At 38.2% G+C, this 22,829-nt stretch overlaps 1 protein-coding gene across 16 annotated transcripts in view; it reads left to right on the top strand.

Annotated features, from left to right (window-relative positions):
• The window catches only part of sorbs2a (sorbin and SH3 domain containing 2a), a 65,306-nt gene that overhangs the window by 2,404 nt on the left and 40,073 nt on the right, over nt 1-22,829 (top strand). For 6 of the 16 annotated variants that reach the window (XM_061056411.1, XM_061056384.1, XM_061056375.1 and 3 more), the window contains exon 1: nt 17,924-18,175. The exons of 1 other annotated variant lie outside the window; for it this stretch is intronic. The gene's annotated coding sequence lies outside the window, so the exon portion shown is untranslated. Of the gene's footprint in view, nt 1-10,879; nt 11,353-17,919; nt 18,176-22,829 lie in introns of those variants that run through there. 9 more of the 16 variants (XM_061056430.1, XM_061056397.1, XM_061056392.1 and 6 more) reach the window with 6 other exon arrangements.

The following is a 22,829-nucleotide window of genomic DNA, read 5'->3' as shown; positions in this document are numbered from 1 at the left end:
CTACCAACTGAGCTGACACAACAGTTTGTTTATATCGCCCGGACAGCCGGCCGGCTCATCCCCTCGCTTATAAAAGTTGTTTAATTGAGGGACTAGAGAAAAGAAGAATAACATACTGTACTCACTCCTTAACTGTGTTTCTAGATCACGGTCATTTCGGGTAAATTTACATGCAGTGTGAAGATACGAGCATAATAAAGATCGCTAGCATTAGCATGCTAACACAACAATGCACCGCGAGTTGTTTTGGTTTCATGCTGGTGCTCAAGGGCGACATCTGCTGGATCAAAAAATCGCATATAAAGCCTTTAAATCAGCAACACAACAAGCTGTTAACACAACATTGACATTGAATCCCTTCAAAAGGTCATATGACTGAAATGTTATAGAGCAGTTTTTTTGTTTTTTTCTCACTGAGAAGCAGACTATTAGCATTCATTTTAGTCATTAGCCTACTGTCCACCTGGCAAATTTAAGTTAAAGATTCCCCTCAGTAATTTTGTGATAAAAACAAAAAATGTAAGCATAATAACTGTAACGTATACAGCAATGGTTCTCATCTGGTGGATTAGGACCCAAAAGTGGGTTTGAGCTCAATATTCACGAGTCGTGAATGTGGGCCTTTAGCAAAAAATTGTGTCAAAAAGTCTATGAGGTGCTTTTAAAGCATGTTGGTTTTGTTCTGTCTCTTATACTGTCAGATATTTTATACCATCTGACATCCAAACTGCAATTTTTTTCATTAAATAAATCTGGTTGGTCAAGAATTCAAAATCAAAAATCACAAATTTGTGATGCACATTGTCATTATTGTGTTGATGGTGGGTCCTGAGGATACACCGGTTGAAAACCACAATTGAGAAATCAATAATGTTATTTGTATGTATCAAAGCATTATATAATCTTATTATTAATTTCTTTAATGATGTTCCATTGATGTCAGTGAAGAAGTATAAGCTGATAGTTTTGATGGGTTGGTTCACTAAAAACATAAATAAATGTTACTCATTAAGTTCTTTTAATCCAGGTGTAATTATGAATTTAATTTTAATATTTGACTTACATGTCATCACATTACATTACATTTTGCCCACAGCTGGTTATAGACTATTACTTTTGTTATCAATAAGGAATAATGGAGTTGGCTGACAACAACACAGACTGCTAATTTTAGCAATGGGAATGCTCAGAAACATGGCGGGGACCTTTTGTTGCCACAAACAGTGAATAATAAAAAACAATGAGCTATTATGATAAAGAGTACTGTCTGAACAAGCTGCATTAATACAATAAGCTAGCGGCACAAGCTGAAAGTTAGCTTCTTCTGTTATATGCTCTTCAATCTACCGTTAACTTACAGCTGACAGGCAGCTGCTAGCTAAGTGTACTGTATTGCTGTTTCTGAAGCCCTTGATTAAAAGGCTTCAGTAATATTATTGGACTCTGCCGTTCTAGACTAATTTCTGTTTACAGCTGAAGTACTTTGGAAAACCAGAGCTTTTTAATGCAATACTTTTTGTATGCTTTGTTTTTTTAATGGTGATGCACAAAGTTAACTGTGCTTGTGTTGTATACCCAAGAATACAGCTGGAGTTGTGTTCCTGCAGTTAACACATTAGAGCTTTGTGCCCCCTTTTTGCATGGACATTTTGTATGAAGAGAAAAAAGGACAGTGGCGGGCTTTGACCATGTGCTAAAAGCTGTGAGACAAGTGGCCTTTTCAGGGGGAGATTACACCTTTCTAACAGTGCACTGAGAGCATGGGAGGCAAGCAAAGCTGCGTGCCAGCACCTTAATCTGTGGCTATAACCGTCTGGCAGTGCCAACAACCCGGCTTGTCAATGATGGTTAACAGTTGGAGCTTAATGCCTTCTTGATTTAAAAAAAAACATATGGTTTGATGGAATGTTTGAGATGTATTGCAATTTTCAATATACAAATAAGGTATGAAAAACTTTACACCAGGGGAATTTCATTGGAGTTAAGTAGGAGGATTCACAGTCTCCCATCACCCTTGTTTTGAAGCATCACAATTTTGCAGATGAACAAACATTTTACTTTAATTACTTCAGACTTTTTTTTCACATGTGAAAAAAATCACTATTATGCGAGGGCAGAGAAAAATCTAAATAACGCACCAAAAAGAAAGGACAAGTGAGTGGGACATAAGAAAATAAACCAAGAGGGTCCACTTTATTTTGGTTTGGATCAAGCAGATTTGATATGCAGGCTTTAGCTAAAAATAAATAAACAAACACTCAAGACATATTTCCTCAGTTCACCCCACACTGTTACAAGTTCATCCTCTCTTTGGCTAAACACACAAATATTTCTCTTGGTCATGTGGTCAAAACTGATTTAGTGATTTAGGTCTCTTTTGATGTTGCGGAGCAGAGCTGTTACCAAAGAAGGAAGAGGGAGATTCAGGGGTCAAATTCCTCCTCCTGAAATATTCTCAGGCTGAAAAGATTGTTTTGAGGCTTGAAAAGCAATTTGCTACTGCGCATACTCATTGTAGTCATTTCCTGTGAAAAGTGTCTGCTAAAAAAGTACTGGCTGCAAGTCCACATTCTGGAATTTAGAAATGTAAAGGGGTATGCTAGCAAAAAGAAAAAGACTCATGCTGTGTATTATGCATGTATTATGAAGAATGAAGTAGAGCAGTTTTCTTTTTTTATCTCTCAGTGAAACATCTCTTTCTGCTCGTCACACTGTGTAGTAATGGAGTGGTTTTGGCGAGACAGAGGAGCAATGAGAAGTTTCCTGTACTGTATGACATCATAAAGGGTTTCTTGAAAACATTTGGAGTTTTAGGCAGCGCCCCTCCTGAAAGTGGGTTCCTTAGGAGACTGCTTATATTGCCTATGCATTGACCCGGTCCTGACTTTAGCATCTGCAGGTGATGAGTTTGCCATGGTGTCATATGTAGAGAGTGTCTGCTCACACACCAGATGTGAAAGGTTGCACATAATGGGAATGAATAACATTCAACTCATAATGATAATGCAAAATAAAAAAAGATCGGGCATTAGTCCCAAACTTTGAGTCTGAATCAAGTCTCAAGTCACATTTGTGTGCAACTTACTCAAGTCCAAGTCTGAAACTTGAGTCCCTATCTCTGATATTGGATGCCATTACCAATATCTGGTGCAGATACAGATAAAGGATGCCAATACCGCGATCAGTTGGCAATCTCTGTAATATCTGATCACAAATATCTTGGCTTTTAAGGTACTCTTGTGATCCATTGTTCCCAACAGAGACTCAAGAGAGTTGTTACAGATTTGTTTAAATGACTTTATTTACATTTCAGGCCTGGTGTAACTATTGTGTTCCACTACAATAACTGTACTGTGTGTTAGGTCTGCATTAATCTCCTCCTGTTGGCTCCAAATAAATGCCCCTGCTCTACCCCTCCAGCAATGCAGGTTTGATAGGATTAATTGAGCCATTACTTAATTACAAGCCTGAGAAGAAGCTGGAAATCTATGAAGAGGATTTACAGCTTTGCTAATAAATCATGGACAGAATTCTGAAGCTTTTTTTTTTTCATAAGTACTTTCCACTAACAGGCTCATTAGGAAGTAAATGATTGAAAGTGTTTGTAATGCAGGTCACTCTGCCAACTCTGTATGAGCAATCCCAGCTGGTTCCTCTCCTCCTGACATGGAACATCACACTACAAACCTTGTGACTGTAAAGAGCATGAATGTCAACATTTAGTCCCACCAGGGTTTTTGACTTACATTTTAATTTTCAAAACATCAGTGTACAATTCAGCAAAAAATTAAATGGCTATTTTCATGGCAGATAATTCAAAAGATTATACGACTAATTGTAGGAATAAATGTGTGTTTTGTCCTAAAATATCCCATAAGTCTTTCTACAAATAAGAGAACACATAAATAAAGCAAATAAACAGGTGAGACCCAAACTTCAATAAACATAAATATCAATAAAAAACCTGGTAATGAAGAACACAACAATACCAAAGGTTAGGAAAAAGCCAGCCAATAAAAGTGAGTTTACACTGAGTTTGCCTGCCTGACATATCCAGCCAGGGAGTTCCACAGCTAAAACTATAAAGGCTCAGTCACCTTTTGTGACCAGTCAAGTTTTAGGAACCGCTAGTTGGGCCCTGCAAGAGGATCTCAGGCAGAAGTCCATGCTCACAGCAAGGGTCAATTAAGGCTTAAAAAACAATTAATAAAATCAGTTTAAAAACTTTCAGGTAGCCAGTAAAGGGAAGCAAGGACAGGTGTAATGTGAAAAGTGTGTATATGTCCTCACAGTACACCTAACATATTGAACCTGAGAAGTTCAAAGACCATTTGAGTACATAGATTATCTTGGTGATGCTTATACTTTCAATAATGTCACTGTCTTTGTTCCCTGCATACTGTTTGTATGTACCACACTCACATTTCACTTCTTCATCGTCTTACTCATTGTTTTCTTTTCAAAGTGTTTTCTTTTACTCAATGTAACTCGTCTTTTATGCTTTAGTTGACTCTCATCTTCCCTCCTTGCCCTTTGTGAGCATTCAGACTGACACCACATCAGCATCCAGCTACAACACATTTAATCAGCCACAGAACCTCTTATCAATTCACTTAGCAGTCACACAGGAGAGGCCTGGCTAACTAACATTGGTGAAGGGAACTGAGATGGATGAAGTGCAGAGTAATCTTACAAATGTCTATCAGTAATTGTGAAGACATGGGAAATATGAAGAGGTTCATTGCATAACCAGCGTAAGCTACTCTGCAGTCTTTCCATGCCCAGATAAGGAAAGGCAGATAGGTGGATAAGGTTATGAGCTGCAAGAGTGATATTAGTTTTTTTAATATCAGGGTGGGTGGATGGATCATACTGTGGCTATACAAGGTGTAGGGATAACCCTAACCCTTACTAACCCTAACTAGCTATCATAGTGATCCCAGTACTTTTTGGCAACATTGACACACAAATGTAATTAGTACAATGACAACAAGACCAAGAGGTTAGCAGCTAGCAGCTCTGTCAGGCTGTAATTAGCATGGAGTGGCTTAAGCTCATTCTTATGTATCTATTCTTACATGTCAACTATAACAATGGTTACCCTTTGATGTTTGATGTTTGGTAGTTATAATGTTTACTGTACCAAGGCCATCATCTTAGTTGAGCACGTTAGCATGCTAATATTAGGTAATCAGCTCTAAACACAAACTAGTTCTGACAATAATGCAATGTCAAGTATCAAGTGTCATACGCCAAATTACTAACATTTATTAAAATTGTTCTCCTCCTGTTTATCAAAGTAATTACATGTGATCCTGAGCTAAGCAGCCAGGAATGGCTCTACCAAATTTCACTGCAATCAATTCAATAACTGTTTAGACATTTGACACCAAACCTCATGGTCACACTAGAGTGAAACTCAGGAGATATCAAAGTCAGCTCAGATCATCCTTTATAGGAACCATAAGCATCTTTGGAAAATTTGGTGCCAAGCCATCAAATAGACATTAAGATAGTTCAAGGAATACCTTATTTCAGTCAGAGGATTACCTGTCTCCAAATTCATTACAATTCATCCTTTAGGGGAGCCGGAAAGCCTAGTGGTTATGCTGAGCACCCCATGTACAGATGCTATATTTTTCATCATTTAAGTAATTCAATTATTTAAATTAGCTGAAATGTCCTAACAAGTAATCGTTCCATTTTTTCTCTAACTTAACCTGACTAACCGAAAAATGTATCTCCAATTTCAATATTTTCCAAAGCTGAAATGATGTTAAAGTTATATCTGGCTGACATTATCACATTTGCCCTTTGTGTTAAAAAGGTATTGTTGTGTAGTGTAGCTTTACATTGCAGGGAATTGCTTGAGGAAGAAGCACTCCAGTTGCCTTAAAGCATCCTTATGTTCTGCAATTGTAACAAGAATTGGTGTCTGTTGGTGTCTAATACTGTGCCACGCAAATCCACTGAACATGAAGGAATTCCAAGGGAACTCGCACTGTCAGCTATACAACTAAAAATGTACAGTCTACTCAGTATATGGGAAACTGAATTAGATAATAAGAAATTCAGATTCTTAACTTAATCTGTTTCACAATAATTAATGTGTTAGTTACACCGAGTGTTCATAATACATATATTACTGATTGCTGGACACTTGAGAGCCAAAAAAGTTTGAAACTATAAACAAGTAATTTAAAGCAATATCATACTGTAAATATTCTCACAAGGTCATTGTGTCTGGACAGGTTGACAAAGGATGATGTCAGCTTGTAGAATGTAGCCTGTGACTCTTATTCATCTTGAATCTTTGTTCCTCCATGTCCTTCACTGTTAATTCCTTATTGTGTTATCCTTCATCTTCATTTTTCTCCTTTCTGTACGTCAGCTCTTCTCGGACATCAATCATGACACCGCAGTGTCAGCTTTTATTTACAAAATGAAGACAGATGATGCTGCAATTTCCACTAGGCAAGGCTAACTCTTTTTGATTAATATTGAACCCTAAGCAGAGGCCTGGGTAAGATAGCGTGTAATTTGTGGTTGGTGATTGAATGATACCTGGTTGACAGAACAGCAATAAATGGAGCAAAAGTAAGAAAATCTAACAACATTATTAACATGAAATACTAGCCAATACAACTGGAGTGAAAGGTTGAACTTGCACTTTTCCTGGCAGTGACATTAGCACTCTTATCCTCTCACATATTTGCTGAGACGTTTTACCTGGTCAGCTCCCAGACATCAAAGCAAGTCTGGAGAGTAAGTGAAAGTGGCATGATGTCATTACCAGACAATGTCCTCATGCACTCATAACACCAGCCACTCATCCAGCACCAGCCTGCTACTTTAACACAGGCCAGACGAGTGGACCTCGGTATCAGCTGTTCCAAATGTGGATCTCTTTGGAGAGCAGGAAAGATGTGAGACAGCAGCCCTCAGATAAAAGAGTTATTTTCCTGTCTGCTCTCCCTTATTGCGGGTTATTCTAAGAGAGGCCACAGGGGTGTGATAGAAGTATAGGTTAAAGCTTGAATATTAAATAAATGCAGACATGATGAGGGTGGGGAATGAAGTTACAGCAATAAAAGCATGACACAGGGTTGATGATGTCAAACCCTCTGAGATAAGGCTGGTATTGCCATCCTTAAAGGGAAATCAAGGGACCCATTATTAAAGATTTGCACTTGGATGGAGGTCTGGCAATATTCCCAGTACTTCATGATATGAATGTAGTTTTTTTTTTTTTATCAGTGTTTGGCTTTCAGCCCATCTGAGGCCAGCGTCTGGATTACACTCATGTCAACACTCCAGATGAATGTGGCTCAGTTGTGGCACCTCCACTACCTCAGCCTAAAGCCCATTCTTGGCTCTTGGAGGGGGTTGGTAAGGATTCCTATGTCTATATGTAGTGACACACTCCAGGAGGCCGAGCTATCTTTATTGTCCATGTGCCCACTCTAGCTGTATGTTCTGTGTTTGGAAATGTAAGTCTGTTGGTTGCTCTGCTGGTGGTTCAACTCTTTGCTCTTGATTGAAATGTCCAACTATTTTGCGTGATCATGATTTGTTCATGATTTGTGATACCCTGAATGCTTCTCTTTATTTTACCATGTAGAGATGGATTGCCTTTTCATTTAGTACAGACAATAGTGTCCCCCTTAATACCAGTGTACAAAATAAAGGGTCATCCATTGCCCAAAATGTGATTTTTTGTTTTGTTTTAATAGTATATAATCATCTTAATGTACAGTAAGACTTTTTTTTGTTACCTCAGAAGAGCCCTTTATATCTGCAGCAAAATATAAGGCCTGATTTCTAGGGGTCAAACCATGTTACACTGTTGTTTCTACAGTAGCCCAGAGGGGACAAATTCAAACATTTGCTTTAACTTTCTCATTTAGCAATTTTCGCAGACAACTTTGGTTCTACCACACCCTAAAAAGAAGAGATATCAGTTAGACTCGATGGACAACCTCTGCACTACATTTTGCACAAAAATGTGAGAGGGTAGTTTTGAAATGTAAATATTAAGCTTTGGATCATGGTTAGGCACTACAGCGCCAGAAAAATGGGAGCTGTACTTCATCGAAAATGGACTGATCTGTTCCATCAGACGTGTGAGAGACTAACCGCTAATAAACTAATCTGAAAAGCTTCATATGCAAACATAATGGTATTGTTAATGTGCTGCAGTGTCAAAGCTTCACCCTTTACCGTAGTTTGTTTGCATCTGTATCACCAGAGGACCACTGCAGTGCACACCGGGCATAATGTATTGTCATCATCCGGCCTGGCCCTGTCACAATGGATTGTTAAGAGCATGTCTGTGGATAACATACCATCTATAAAAAGGCACCTACTTGACAACAGTAAGAGTCAGTAGGGCTGCCCGTACTGCACATGAGAGCTGGTGATAAAAGACCAAACACATGCATCCATGACATGCACACTCCCACAGATGTGGTGTCAGTGACACTTCACAAAGGTCAACTATCAATAACAGTCTAAAATTGTACACCTTTAATGTTGACAGAAGAAAGGGCACTTTATGTCTGTGATAACAACAAAATAACACAGCGGCTTTACAACAGGTGAATAGTTATAATTTATTTGTTGAAAATGTGAATTTAGTTATTCTATTTATTTTGAATGACATGTTGATTATCCACAACCAAAGACATTTCTTATCACTTGCAGCTTCCAACATTGAAAAGTATTCCCTATACTGTATCAACATCAACACAATAGAACATATGCAAATCAATCTCAATTTTTAGATGATAGATTTTGGCCTACTTAATAAACATGTAATCAATATGCTAGATTAAATCAGTGCATTTTTTTTAGATGAATTATCAAAAAGGTTGTTTATCATTTCAATTAAATGCATGTGGTTTTAAAACTTGCAGTCCAAGAAGCGCTGCTGCTGATGTTACAGCTTTGTGTAGGCTATTTAGAAAGCTAATGTCAATGCCATAGAGCTGAAAAGGTGACATAGAGTTGACACATCATTTAATATCATAAGGGGTTGTATTTGGCTGATATTTACAAAAGAATGGACACATTCCTGGAGTAGTATTTTAACAAGGTGAAAGAGTCACATCTTTGCTTTGTGACTGAATCCATATCAATTCACTGGACCATCTCTAACAGCCCTCTAAAGGCTTTAAGAATTCATAAGCAATAGGGCTTTTGTTTTCCCTTTCCCCGCTCCCAGGCAGCAGATCTATCTCTGTGATGTTGCACTGAGACCTCACATTTATAAGACAACACCTCCATAGATATAATTTCTTTCTAGTCTTCGTGTTTATCTGTTATACAAGCACAGCAGAAATGAAAACACAAGACAGATCATGCCTCCTTTCCTCTGAAATAAAGGCTAAACAATGTGACATTGTGTAAAGGCCATGTGTTTTGCCATTGTCACAGGATAGCAAGGGCTATCCTCCCAGTATGTTAATAATTTAGAGAGAGAGAGAGAGAGAGAGAGAGAACTTGTAGAGGTTCAGTTTATTTTGCTTCAGAGGTAACTGGTTAAGCTTTGTTGCAGGGAACACGTAAAAAAATAACAAAATCATGTTTTGTTTTGCTATAGGCGTTAAAACTTCAACTGACGAAGACCCCACAGCAAAAATGTCAGCTTAATGAAAAATGTTATATTTAACATCAACACCAACATCATGCCAATGGCAATTTTAACACCACCTGGTCATTACAGGATTTAGATGCCAAAGAAATATGTCAGCTCTTTGTCTACACACCATAAGGGTTAATCCTTAGTGGTGGATCTACACAGCAATAGTCCTTCTACCAATATTGGTAGAAGAAAAAAATGAACTTTGGCATAACACCTTAATACATTATTGGTGCTATAGCTAAAATGCATCTTCTTAAATTTTCACACCATGGCATAACTAATAATTCACATTTGTAATATTTATAAGTGGAGTTCACTTGCATACAGAACTCTTCATGTCCCAAAAAGTGATTTTTATTTATTTAGTTTGTGCTCACGCACTATTATCATGTGTGCACAATATTTTTCTTGTGCATATTAGTTATTATCTTATCACACATTCTAACTGGTGCACAAGATGATAACTATAAGTACAAGTTATTATTTAGTTCCCACAGCAGCCTAATTATGTGTGCACAAGATGATTACTTGTTCCCATAAGATAATATTTTACAATTTGGGACTTCAGGGGCTGTGTTGTCCCATAAAGCCAATAAATAAACTCTATTAGTAGCCTATATATGCTTGTTTAACCTACATACCTGGCATGCTTAGTCAGCATACCTTGCACTTCTTTGTGGGCATAATGAAAATTTGCCTAGTTTGACCTATAATTCAGGTTTACTTGAGGTTTCTTTTTTTCTGTTCCCTTTTTAGAACTGTTAATCTTAATGGTGGCTAACCCAAAACACAAACAAGGTCTCCAAAACTTACTTGTCAATTATAGCAGAACATTTCCCTTGAAATTGTTTGATGACAAGATATGCTGCTAGGGAAGCACTTATAGACTAGATACACATTTTGGCAACACAGCTGTAGCTTATTCCTGGCATGGCCCTGTGAATCACTCTCTAAGCCTGCCTGTATTATTATCATGTTCTAACCATTAACACACAGCCTGTAGCCATACTGTCAGCTGCTCATTTCTGAGGTCAGTCTTTTGTGCACACTGTAAATAAATAGGTAAAGTGTCACTGGCACTTCCTTGTCAGCAGTGAACAGCACCAGACTCGCCGTGCGTGTCCTTTGCGTGCACTGATTGAACCACCAACGTTGCCATGGCTACACGCAGACCCAATGAGAAGCTCGCGGTCGACTGTTGCTGAATGAAAACACACAGAGGCCATTTTGCGCACGAAGCCGCGGCATCATTCAATAATGACAAAAACGGAAACGAGAGGCAGGTTCAGCCCATTTGTGGATGGAGACGTGTGTTTAAGAGCCGGCGGAGTGGTGCTAGTGTTGTCCGACTGGCGCTTGTACTAGAAAAATGCGGTAACAATTTGTGTCTCTGTCGCGTCGCCTCTGCCTTGGAGGTTTATTGTCGTGAGGAAAAAACAGGACAGGACAGCTTCACCGCATTGCTATTCGAGCCCCAGTGACCCCCCGAGAGAGGGAGTTGCCTTCAGTTAGCTGACGGACACCGGCTACATCCATGCGAGTTGAAAAACAGGTGTACGGTTTCATCACACGGACGCAGTGCTAGCTTGAGATCCGCCGCAGCTCGCCAATTCTGCTCGAGTGAGCACTTCAGTCATTTCTCGTGGAAGAGGCCGTTCACCTGACGACATGTTGCGGAATTAGTCCAGGAAAACAGCATTAGTCTTAAGGTAGGTGGGCTACACAACACTGTTATCACTATCATCTGCAGCGTTTCTGTGACCTGGAGCTAATTGTCGTGCTGTTTGAGGAGGTAAACAATTACAATGCTATTTTAAAGTGCCGTGCAAGAGATAATAAACTACAGGTGCAATAAGCGCGACCAGGGGCAAATGAATCAGCTCATCCGGGATGCGGTAATATATCACTAAAGTGCAAACCAGTGGCTTGATGTTCCCAGTGTATTGAAGGAAAGATGTGGTCAGGGCATGGAGCATGTTAAAGACTCAGACCGCAAGCTGTGTGAATAAAATAAATGTTGTTTAACATTGGTAGCAGACTGAGCTGTGTCAGCATTACACTAATAAATAACACAGACATGCTGCTTGGTAGTAGCCTGTTAAGCAGGACTTTTGATATCCATGTTTAACCTACATCCTAAATACTGAGGATAATCCCTATTGTTTGTTTTAAATTCAGTTCTGTACAGTTAAAAAAAAAGGATGTAACGCTTGGTTTGTTCGGCTTTTATGAAATTGTATTTCTCCCAGTTTGTTACCAGTAAGACACAGTCAGACAATGTTGTGTATTTTGACCTGCGTAGTTATTTATTTCATGATTCAAATACTAATAATATCACAGTACACTGAGGTTCATTTAACCCTATTAATTCTTCATTTTCGTTGCTTTCACCCGCAAATAAAGGTTTAAAACAGTCAGTTTATCACTGAGAGGGCTTAGATTAAAATCTTTGTAGCTCTCATTCCTGAATGCAACAGCAATAGTGCATTCTATATAATGTAAAGCTTGATCTGTTGATATTTTACAGATGTTGTCCTGCATGTGACCAGGAGTAGTGAGGAATAGGAAGCTGCTAGATAGGTGATGTAATGAGGAAAAAAAGCCAGCAGTGATGGATGATATCAGTAAGGGCCATTTGAATTCTGGGTGAACTGGAAGTGTGGGGAGTGTCCAAGATGCACAAAGGGTAACATTATCACTCCGGGAACCTCATACCACTCCCACAGTGACCTACCTGGCCTGTGTGTTTGAGTATGTTTAGTTTTATTGGATGGTGTATTTGATCTAGTATTTAATTTATGGTATTTATCAGGGGACAGTGTGCAATTTCATTTATCAATTATAGAATAAAAAGAAAAGATGGTTGCACGATGCACCAGATTTAGCATACTCTAATTTCCATCTGTAGTCCCACATAGTGGTGATAAAAGAATACAATAAAACCCCATTAAATTAAAAACACACCTGACAACACAAATAACATAAAATAAATCATAAAATGCTATAAATACTATATAAAATAATATTTGCTCAGCACAAAATATAACTATATAAATATACAATTTATCTGACTGCATACTTGTGTCTGGGGGAGGATGCGAAACAGAAGGATGCAATATGACGAGCAACAGATGGTCACTATCTGACTCATGAGAGGCTGCTACACTTGTGCTGTCATGATACCAAAATTGGTCTTTGATGTTTAGTATCACACTTGATACTGAAACATTATTTAAAACTGAAATGGTACTGGTTTGATACTTGATACCTAATGGATCAGAAATAGGACGTCCACAAGGGTTGGTCACATTTTGGAACTTAGTAATAACATTCTCAAGTAAACTTGTACTAAAGTTGAAGTTTTAGTCATTTAATAATAATTTCATGTATCTATCAGGGCAATTTGTGAATCTATATTCATATTCAGAGTAGTGGTGTATATTTATTTTGTCAAAATCAGTGTGCTTTCACACCAATAAACAACCTCTCACAGAGGCTTAAATACACGTAGTTGCGATCATGGCATTTTGACTTGATTAATGGCCAACGAGGCAGAAAGAATGTCTCTGTTAGCGTTAACTTAGTTGCACTTGCCAGTTTAGAGTTACTGATAGAGACCGTGTGAGTGTGTATTTATGTCTCAGAGAGATAGGAAAGGGGATCAAGGCAGGCCATAGGGAATCGGAGAATGCGATCCATTTTTGCTTCTGAAAGTACAGAATGTTACAGGAGTTAATCTCATAGTTTGCTTGCCCCCATCACTTTTATTTGTCTTTTTGTACAAACACAATGCTCTTTTAATTTGACTGTGTTTTTGTGCCCTCTTAGTTTCCCTCTGTGTTTCCCGTCTTTGTCTTCCTCTCACTGCCCTTTTTCAGAGTCTGATGTCATGGCTCAAGTGGTGTGTGCCCAACTCATAGTCTCACTGATAATAGAGACTGCCTGCAGCTTGCCCCCAGGGTTTTTTCAATGATCCAGCTTTTTAATGCTGACTTTTTACTGCTGAGCCATTTGCTCTATAGAAGAGCGACTGGCTCAGAGGAGATTTGATTGTGATCAGTGATTTAGGGTCTATTTTAGCTGGGTATAGCTCAAAATACCCCAGAATACTTTGTCCTTATAATGAGTTATAATTTAAGTGATTTTAAGTTGAATTTAGTGAGTTTAAAACAGTCGATATTTCGGCAAAATAAAAAAGTCAAGGATCCCCTCAGACATACTTTAAATCCCTTAGTGACATAAAACAGAGGATTTAAGTAGTATGCCAAGTAATCTGGGATAAAGTGTAGGAAGACCATGAGTATACCAATAAGTCAGTCTGTTGGGCTTTATGGTTTTCGTCAAAAGTTTGCTGCCTACTGCTTGCAGATCGTGGTTTATTGAGAAATAATTTAACGTGAGTTTTGTGGAATCCAAACCATTAAACTATAAGCCTTTTCAGACAATATTAGCTGATTCTAAATGTATTATAAATTACTTTAATTATTAAATCACAACCAAAATTGTAGTAACTGATGTCAAACATGAATCACATTGAGTTAGTACTTTTTATTTTTATGCTTTGTCGTTCCAAGGCAGAAACACTTTGGCATGGTCTATCTACTGTACTGTATGTGGAATGATAATTTGTGATTACTTTCATTTTTTGATTTGTTATAAGGTTAAAGTGTTCTCCAGTAAGTGACACTCACTAATGTGTTCATGCACAGCTCTTCTGCTTTTTATAACCCGTCACTTACTTAACTGGGAATGGCAGGGCCTTGCAGAAACTGATAATGAATTAGGTGTTGAAACTGTACGGGTGAGACCATGTCTACGCAGCCACTGTAGTCCAGAGTGGCTCATAGGTCAAAGTGTCTGTGTGCTTGAGTGTGAGTGTGTGTCAGTTGCTATAAAAATAGTTTGCTTTGGTACTTTAATGAGATCGTTCCTAAGCTGATGCTGTGTCATGTTGGTTTAATTTCTTTTTTTTATAAATCCTGCATTTGCATGCAAAAAGTGAAAGGAGATGCTTGTCAGAGATTTCTTACATGAGGACTTTGATCCAAAACAGGGGGAGTTCGTTCAGATACTGAAGCAGATCCCCTGTAAAGCCTCTTGTAGGTTATAGGATTAAGTCGAAGTAAATAGATAACAATCACAGAGAACAAAACTCAAGTGCTTTGGCCCTTTCCTCTTTTATTGGTCTCCTGATACTCATATAATTCTGGTCAAGAGGTTACATCATTAGCACCTGTCAGTGTTTAGCTTTTCACCATACCATCATGATCCTTGGCACGTGGCCAGACATTTTTGAGGCCCAGCTGCTGTTTGATCAAGTCTGCTGACACACCAGTCATTATAATGGGACTATTAAAAGTTAAGCGCTTGCCTTGGGTTTTAAGGGGGTACAATTGGTTACATGCTACTTATTACTAGGGCCAAATCTATTCATCTGTAGTGAGGATTGAATGTGTTCAAACATTACTGCGTCATGTTCAAAATTTGTTTAAAGTTGTTTTATTGAAAAAGTGACAGTCCTAAGCAGTGAATTTCAACATGCTGTGCTAAATGTGGTTATGTATTGCGCCAGTTCATAGGCCAGACAACCCTGATCCTACAACATGCTATCTGTTCACTGTGATTGTTTACATCCGAGCTGGAGAGCCGCAAGTGATGGCCAATTAACTGGGGCTAACACCAGTCTGAACCAGTGGCTAGTGGCGAGTGGCTGCATTACAGTTTGCACAGAAAAACATTTAGGGCCAAAATATAAAAATATTAATTATTTATTTTTAGTAACTTCTAATTCAGGTGTCGACTAGTTAGAGTGACTACTTTTAACTGTTTAGTTGGTAATCGCATACGTCCCTAGTGGATATATTTAAATACTTTGTGTTGACTTTGTGAATAATTATATTACCGTTAAGGCTGCATACATTGATTTAACCAAACCATCACTGTAAAGATCATGAGTTGTTTTGCATTTTGTGAGGAAATTCTCTGCACCTTTGTTTAGAATGTGTGTGTCACTTTACACAGAGCAATGTAAGTGAAATGTGATGGCAGCTATTGTATTGACTTTACAGACCAAGATGACATTGTAGAATTCTTCCTTCATATAGTATTTTTTGAGAGTTACATTTTTAATGATACACCTTTTGAATAAAGCACTTTTGTGTGGAAACTAGGTAAGTTGGGGGCTACAAGCTGATCTACTGCAAGCTTGTCTCTAGGGCCCCAGCTTGTTTTTAGTTTAGGATTCCTGGAGTGTTCATCCTTCAAACAATTTACCCAGATCAAAATTGTCCAAAGAAATTAACTCTTCTCTAAAATTAATATACAGTAAACTAAACTTGCATATCATTGAACTAGTTTGATGCATAACCACATTAAACACGTGCTTAAATCACAAGGAAGAACCAGCAGAGACAGGCAACAGGCAGTCTCTATCATTTGCTAACCCTGTTAGCACACTTCGTTGTGATGATACCAGAGCGAAGAAGATAAGCCTTATGTCCAGATGAGCTAGTAACGAAATAACAAAAACGCTGACAGGAAATATGCAACCATAAAGTTTGTGAAAGGAGAAGGATTCCATGAGTGGATGGCGTTTGTAGAGCCAAGTACAAGTCACCATTATGGCTAACAACAGCTACGAGAGTTGATAATATATAGGAGGAAAGAGTAGCACAATTGTGCAGAACAGCAAAGTAACAGTTATACAGACTGGTGGACAGCTCTCACCATGGAGTTCTATGTTACCGTCACTTGTCATTTCATTCAGAACTGGAATGTGAGGAACGCTGTCCTACATACTGATAAGCAACACTCTGCAGAAAACATTGTGGACCAAGTGTCTGGCATTTTTATTTTACAGTAAACAAATATATAATGGGGGAAAAAAATATTTTAGGGTATTTAAATGACTGTAAATGTCCACCCTTTGTTTCTTCCTCTGATTGAATTAATCTCTGGTTTTGAATAATCTTAAGAGACCTGTTGGCATGAAATGTTACATACTTGGCTGACAGCTGACATTTTTCAAAACCTCTTATAATTGTAATTCTTACAGACTATCAAATAAGTTGAATTGATGTGGTAAAAATAATTAAAGAGTATATCAACATCTTGTGATTCCACTTCCAAACTTCAGTCTGGTTCAGAGTCAGACTTAAATAACAAAAAAAAAACATATCAATATAACCCTATATGTAAGTTGTGATCTTTTGGGTGTATGAAATTAGACTGTTGTTTTTGTAAGAAAAATAAGTCACTTCTCAGAAATCTTATCAGCACTCAGTTGCAGTAAATGGAGCCACATTACCTTACATTAATGGATTTCCTTTGTAGTGGCTGCTGAACTCTCCCTGAACCTCAGTACGCATTCATTTGTTAGTTGCAGATTTTTGTGCCTGTTTTGTTTATTGACAAGTAAGGGTGTGAATGTAGGAGGTGGAAGTGGCCCAAATAGCATATTGCACAGTAGCTGCCTGGTTGGTTTTAGGTATCCAGGCTTTAAATACGAGATGCTAATAGCAGTAGTTACATCATCATTCTGGGAATAGCAGGGAGTCTGGGGTCTAGAGGTGCTTCGAACTGACCCCAATACTGTGTATTCAGCCTGTAGAGGGTGTGTGTGGTCATTTCCAAATATATATTCCCATATGGATTACACAGCAGTAAGAATATTAATGAATCATGTGAGTGGACACAAATTTAGTCTGTATTTACGATCCTAACCACACATGGTTTATTTGTGATAAAAAGAGAAATGTTGCTTGGTTTCTTCCCAACATAAATGTGTGTAAACATCTCTGAGCCAGGCTTCTTCACAGGCAATCAATGTGTCAGCAACACAGAGTGAGAGAAAATGTCATGTGAGAACAATTTGACACTCCTGTCAGTTTCTGTGTGGAGGGGTCCACTTTACATAGCCTTGCACTGACGACATGGGTCTCTGTGTGACTTTAAAGCCTGGGAGGTTAGACAGATATCTTGCATAACATATCAGAGGTGTACCTACCTGAAGCATTTTAAACAATACGATAATAATGTGTATGTGTCTGTGTTCACTATTAAACAGTATTCAAATGTGTTAAGATTGAGTCTACATATGCGTGCATATGTGTAAATACTGTGTGTTATGCATGCATGCAAACATGTGTGCGTGTGGTAAAATAGAGATAGCCAGTCCTGTCACTTAGCCCCCACCCATACACACTGGGGGGTAACTTTCCAGTCTCATAGAAGAGCATGCCTTAGTCTGAAAATAGCCGTATCTGATCACTGCTTCACCCAAACAGGGAACTCTCTTTCCCTGTTTGTCACTCCCTCTCTCAGGCTCAGTAACTTTCTCCTCATTCTGTTGTCTCTGTGCATCTTTGGCATTGAACCGGGTAAGATCTGGGAATAAAAGCTTAACCTGGAGGGGAGACTAAATCTGAGTGGGGGAAGAGAAAAACAAAACAATTCACATCATAAGAGGAACAAGAGGAAGGGCTGGCAGCTCTATACCTCATAGGAAGTCTTCAGTCTGTTGGTTTTATGACGGTAAGAGTGGATTTTCTCTGCTTGATGGACTGTTGCACCTGCGCTCTGCTGGCTGAGGGGTCACGCTTTAAGGGTTAAATGTCATTTGTTAAAAATTGGCTTGTTTGCCAAAAAAACAGATAACTTTTTTTATTTCAGTGTTTTAAAGTTAATTGAAGATTAGGGGTTATGGACTGACAAGTACAACCCCCCTAATCTTTATGGTATTTCGAAATGATTGTCATGCATTTTAGTTTTAAGAATGTGTTGCCATGGATATATTGGTGCGTTAAAAGGAATGCATATTAAAAGATCCAAATAGATTTTACAAGGAAAACACCAAAAGTGAATTGTATTTATTTGTTCTGCCAAAACCCACAATTATAGACCAATGTAGAATGTTTGTCTTTTGTGACAGTAGACATAGGAAATAGTGTCAAATTAAACTATGGGTGCTACCACGGTCACCTCTGAAATAGCATCAGAGAATAACTTGTGGGTTGAACAACCTTAACATGCATCTATTTTTCAAGATCAATTGAGGCATCAGGGAAAAAAAAGTTTGTGATGTCATAACTTAAATAGGGAAACGTTAAATTAAATTTTACATCAGAAATGTATCTTTCAGTATTTTAACAAACCAAACATGGATAACAGTTAAATTTTATCTAAAAAAATATCCTTTCACCTCTTACCTTCCCTAAAATTTGACCCAGAATCTCATTTTTCTCCCTCCATGCCTTTTGCATACTTCCATCTCCAGTTACACACCTTTTTTATGGTCTCCTGTTTCTTCCTCAACAAAAGCCATGCACCAATCCTTCCATTAGGCCAGTCTCAAAGGTGTTGTGGAATGTCACCTTGACCCCCTGGGTGCACACAGTGAGGGGTGGTTCTCAGCCATAGCACGGGTTACTTTTCCGTGGTTATTGTAACCGTCATTATAGAAATCAAGAATTTAGTCCAGCCAAACTGAAATGTTTTTCTTTAGAACTCTACTGTGCTTCGAAGAAATATGTGGTAAGAGGAAAGCTAGGATACTTTAAAGAGATGCCTTGTATGCTCTGTGTTGCTAGTAAATATTGTTTGAAAGGAATCAAAATAATTAATGTTTAAAGTCTTACATGAAAACATGAACATTGGGCAAATCCTGAATTGTTATCAGGGCTGTACAGAAAACAGTAATTTTTTACCTACTTTCAGCTGCTTATAAACTTTAAAGCTCTTGTTATTATGACACTGTTTGCCTTCCTCTTCCTTATTCCTTCCCGATACTATGTATTTGTTCAACAGGACAAAAGGACAGATAGATGAAATAGTTTATTTTACAGAAACAGTTCCAACACACAGGGCTCTCACTTCACACTTTTGCAATCACAAAAAATAGGTATAATCTTACTTCCTTTCTAAAATTGTAGTATTACTTGTTAAAATCAAAATTATAAAGCTCTGGTATAATGAGTTGTTTTGGTGGCTGATTGCAGTATTATTTAATGGGAAACCATAGAAATAAAAACATGACACCACAAGCCAAAATGCATTAAACATAGGGTGGTCTCTACTATTTATCTGAAATATCTACAAAAAGTCACAAAATGAGTATATCAAGACCAACTGAAATGTTTACTTAGCAATAGCAACCTTTCATGACTTAAAAACTGATAGCATACGTTCACGTCTCTCTGAAATATCACATGTTGCGTACCTAGGAGTGATGGTGAAGTTAAACCACCTTGTGAATTTTGTAATCCAAAAATGTTAAAATGACATAAATTTATGACGTCTTTTAACGACAGAACATAAAAATTCTACAGATGGATTTTCCTGATGATCTGGATCACCTTAGAGGGTAAAAGGTTCTGTCTAATGGCTGTAAATATAGCACCCCTGCTAATCAAGCTCCTCTTATCTTCATGCTTGCCACTTAACACCGGTACCTGGGGAATCCAGACTATGTTTAGGGAATGTAATCTTAGCCACAGCTATAGTCATTCTGCTTGAGTACATCTCTTGCTTCAAAAGACTGACTATTTAGACTTTTTTCAATTTTTTGTTTTGTTTTTGTCATTAGATTTTTAGAACGTTATGTAAAAAAACATACTTAAATTTACTAGATCAACTAGGGTGCAGCTATTTTCCCTCCAATGTAATGCTGGACTAACTGATATTAAAGTGCAATCAAATCAGCATTTGTAAATCATGATATTCTTTTTCAAAGGTATAAACATGATCTGGAAAAGTCCTATTTTATGGCAGACATGTGTTCAGTATTATTTAGAGCCTCTATACTGAATGACTATGACATCTACAGCTTGTATCCTTCTCCTCTTTGGTATTTGCTGGTAGTGGTGGTATTAACCTGCCATAGATTCCTGCAGTTAAGAGGGGGAAGTGCTCACAAAGATCACCATCCCACCAAGTGTCTTTAAGAAATGACATAGCTTTGTTGAATTGATAGAGCCTATATGCTCAATATTTTGTGTTTGAGGAATTGCATGTCATGGGTCAGTTTATCTTCAGCTGACATCAGTTGAACAGTTAAACTGAATTTGTTTTAGATGCTGAGGTGACTTACACTTGCTCTCCCTTCACTCAACCTTTAAAGAGCTGAAACCATAACTGGGGCGCGGCTATAACACTAAAACTAAATGTCGAGTCAGGAAAAGCTCAGGCTCCATCTTCTAAATTGCCTTTTTATTAAACACCAGTGTTTCCCCTACTATTATATTAGGGGGGCGGCTTGCCCCCCCAAAATTATTATTTTGTTAAAGATTTATTTTTGGGCTTTTTGTGCCTTTATTGTAGGGATAGGTAGTGCATAGAGTCGGAAATCAGGGAAAGAAGTCATTTAAGGATACCTTTCCGATAGAAAAGGACAGCTGTCATTAAAAGTAACCCATGAACACCAAGATTCCTTCAAGTGTTTGTGTCGGCGTGTCGGCATGTCGGCTTGTCCCCACCCCCCCAGCGCTGTAAACCTAGGGGACTGAACACCAAGAAAAATCTTCCTTCTACGATCCCTTATCATTTTATTGTTACTCTGCTTATAGCTTCTCGCGATTGTCTCAGGTTGTTGCCCAGATTGTATGATGTTGTTTACCTCGCATGTGTAGGCATCGTTTCAGCAGATGAAATGAAACTGCAGCCCCTCTAGAGGTGTTGTTTACTGGTGATGCTTGGCCCCAGCACGGCCTTAGCGAGACAGCTTACATAACACTTCATGCAAATATTTTTGGTGATTTAGTTTGTGTATCAATGTCTCTTTTTCTCTACAATCATCTTTTTCTGTTTGTCTGTATTTAATTTTCCTCTGTCCTCTTCTATCATATATTTTAGATACCTCTCTTCCCCTTTGTGGACATCAGTATAGTGAATGCATCCCCAGTTCTGTATAGTAATAGTAAGATAACAAACAACGAGTTGTCACATTCAATTTATCTGTCTTAGCCCATAGCCCAGACTCACAGCGCCGTGGTTTGTGTTGCATAATTGCATTAGTGCTCTCAGGCCAATGGATCTGCTCGTTAGCGGGCTTCTGATGCAATCTGCAGAACACACAGGCCTCTGTTGTTTGCAGTATGGGCAGTGAGTGGGCACGCAGGGTTACTGTATTGACCTCCTCCTTCCATTCATACAGCCAGAGGGGGATCTGCTAATGAGTGGCAAGGTTGAACATACAAGGCTGATAACAGAGACTTTGTTGGAAGTGGTTGTTGTTCAACTAGTGGCAGTAAATCGGTGGCAAGGGGCTGATGAAATATTCCTCATAAAAAGGCCTGAATTCACCAACAAATAGCTTGGTTTTTGTGTGAAAGAGTGCAGATTGTTTTCATTGAGACCCTTTAGTTCAGTTTCTTGTCAGAGATTTTCAAATTTTTCCAAGTAAAATATAAAAGTCCAGGTTTTGTTCCAAAGTTTTGATTGAAAAGTTGCCATGCTTTTTGACTGGCTGGAGAGTGTTGTAAAATATGGGGAATGTTCCTGTTCAATATTTTTTGGAAAGTAACCAAGGTATAAGTAGGATAATCACCCTAATGCATGCATTATAGGATTTTAACACTGACGTTAAGAAGTAGCCTCATAAGGATATTGACATAAGGCTCTGTGTTATGCATTTAAGTCTTTAAGTAAAAACGTCCTGAAGTGGATTAAAACTTAATGTTACATTCTCAAATTCATTTTGATTTCAGAATTGCTACTGGATGATGAAACCATAATGGTGGAAAGCTTGTTTTTCCAGGGAATAAACCACTGTGCCTTTATCAGGCTGTCCTGCCCATTCTGTATCACCTTAAACACGACACAGAAAAGAACTGTTTACTTTCTTACCTTCTCAAGATGGAAAAGCAAATCCCACACTTCCAGCAGGTCCGTTAGTATGCTGACATTTGCCCCAACCTACTACAATCTGGAAAAATCATAATGGCGGCATTATTTATGAATGTATAATCATGTAATTGGTCCTCTGTACTAAATAGCTACCCTCTAGTAGGCTGGTGATACTATTCTTGTATTTACTTTTTCAAGAAGGAGGTTTGGGAACCGGAGACAGTCGGGATTGATTTGTCTTTGGAGAAGCTGATGAAACACTCGACTGTTAAAGTCATACAATTTCTCCAGCTTGTCTTAGCTTAAAGAAAAACATTTGTTGAGACTGTTAGTGTTTGATGATTTC

Source organism: Labrus mixtus, chromosome 2 (genome assembly GCF_963584025.1).
Source record: "Labrus mixtus chromosome 2, fLabMix1.1, whole genome shotgun sequence".
In the NCBI taxonomy this organism is placed as follows: Eukaryota; Metazoa; Chordata; class Actinopteri; order Labriformes; family Labridae; genus Labrus; species Labrus mixtus.
The sequence above is the reverse complement of the archived record's forward strand: the minus strand, read 5'-3'. Positions and strand labels throughout refer to the sequence as shown.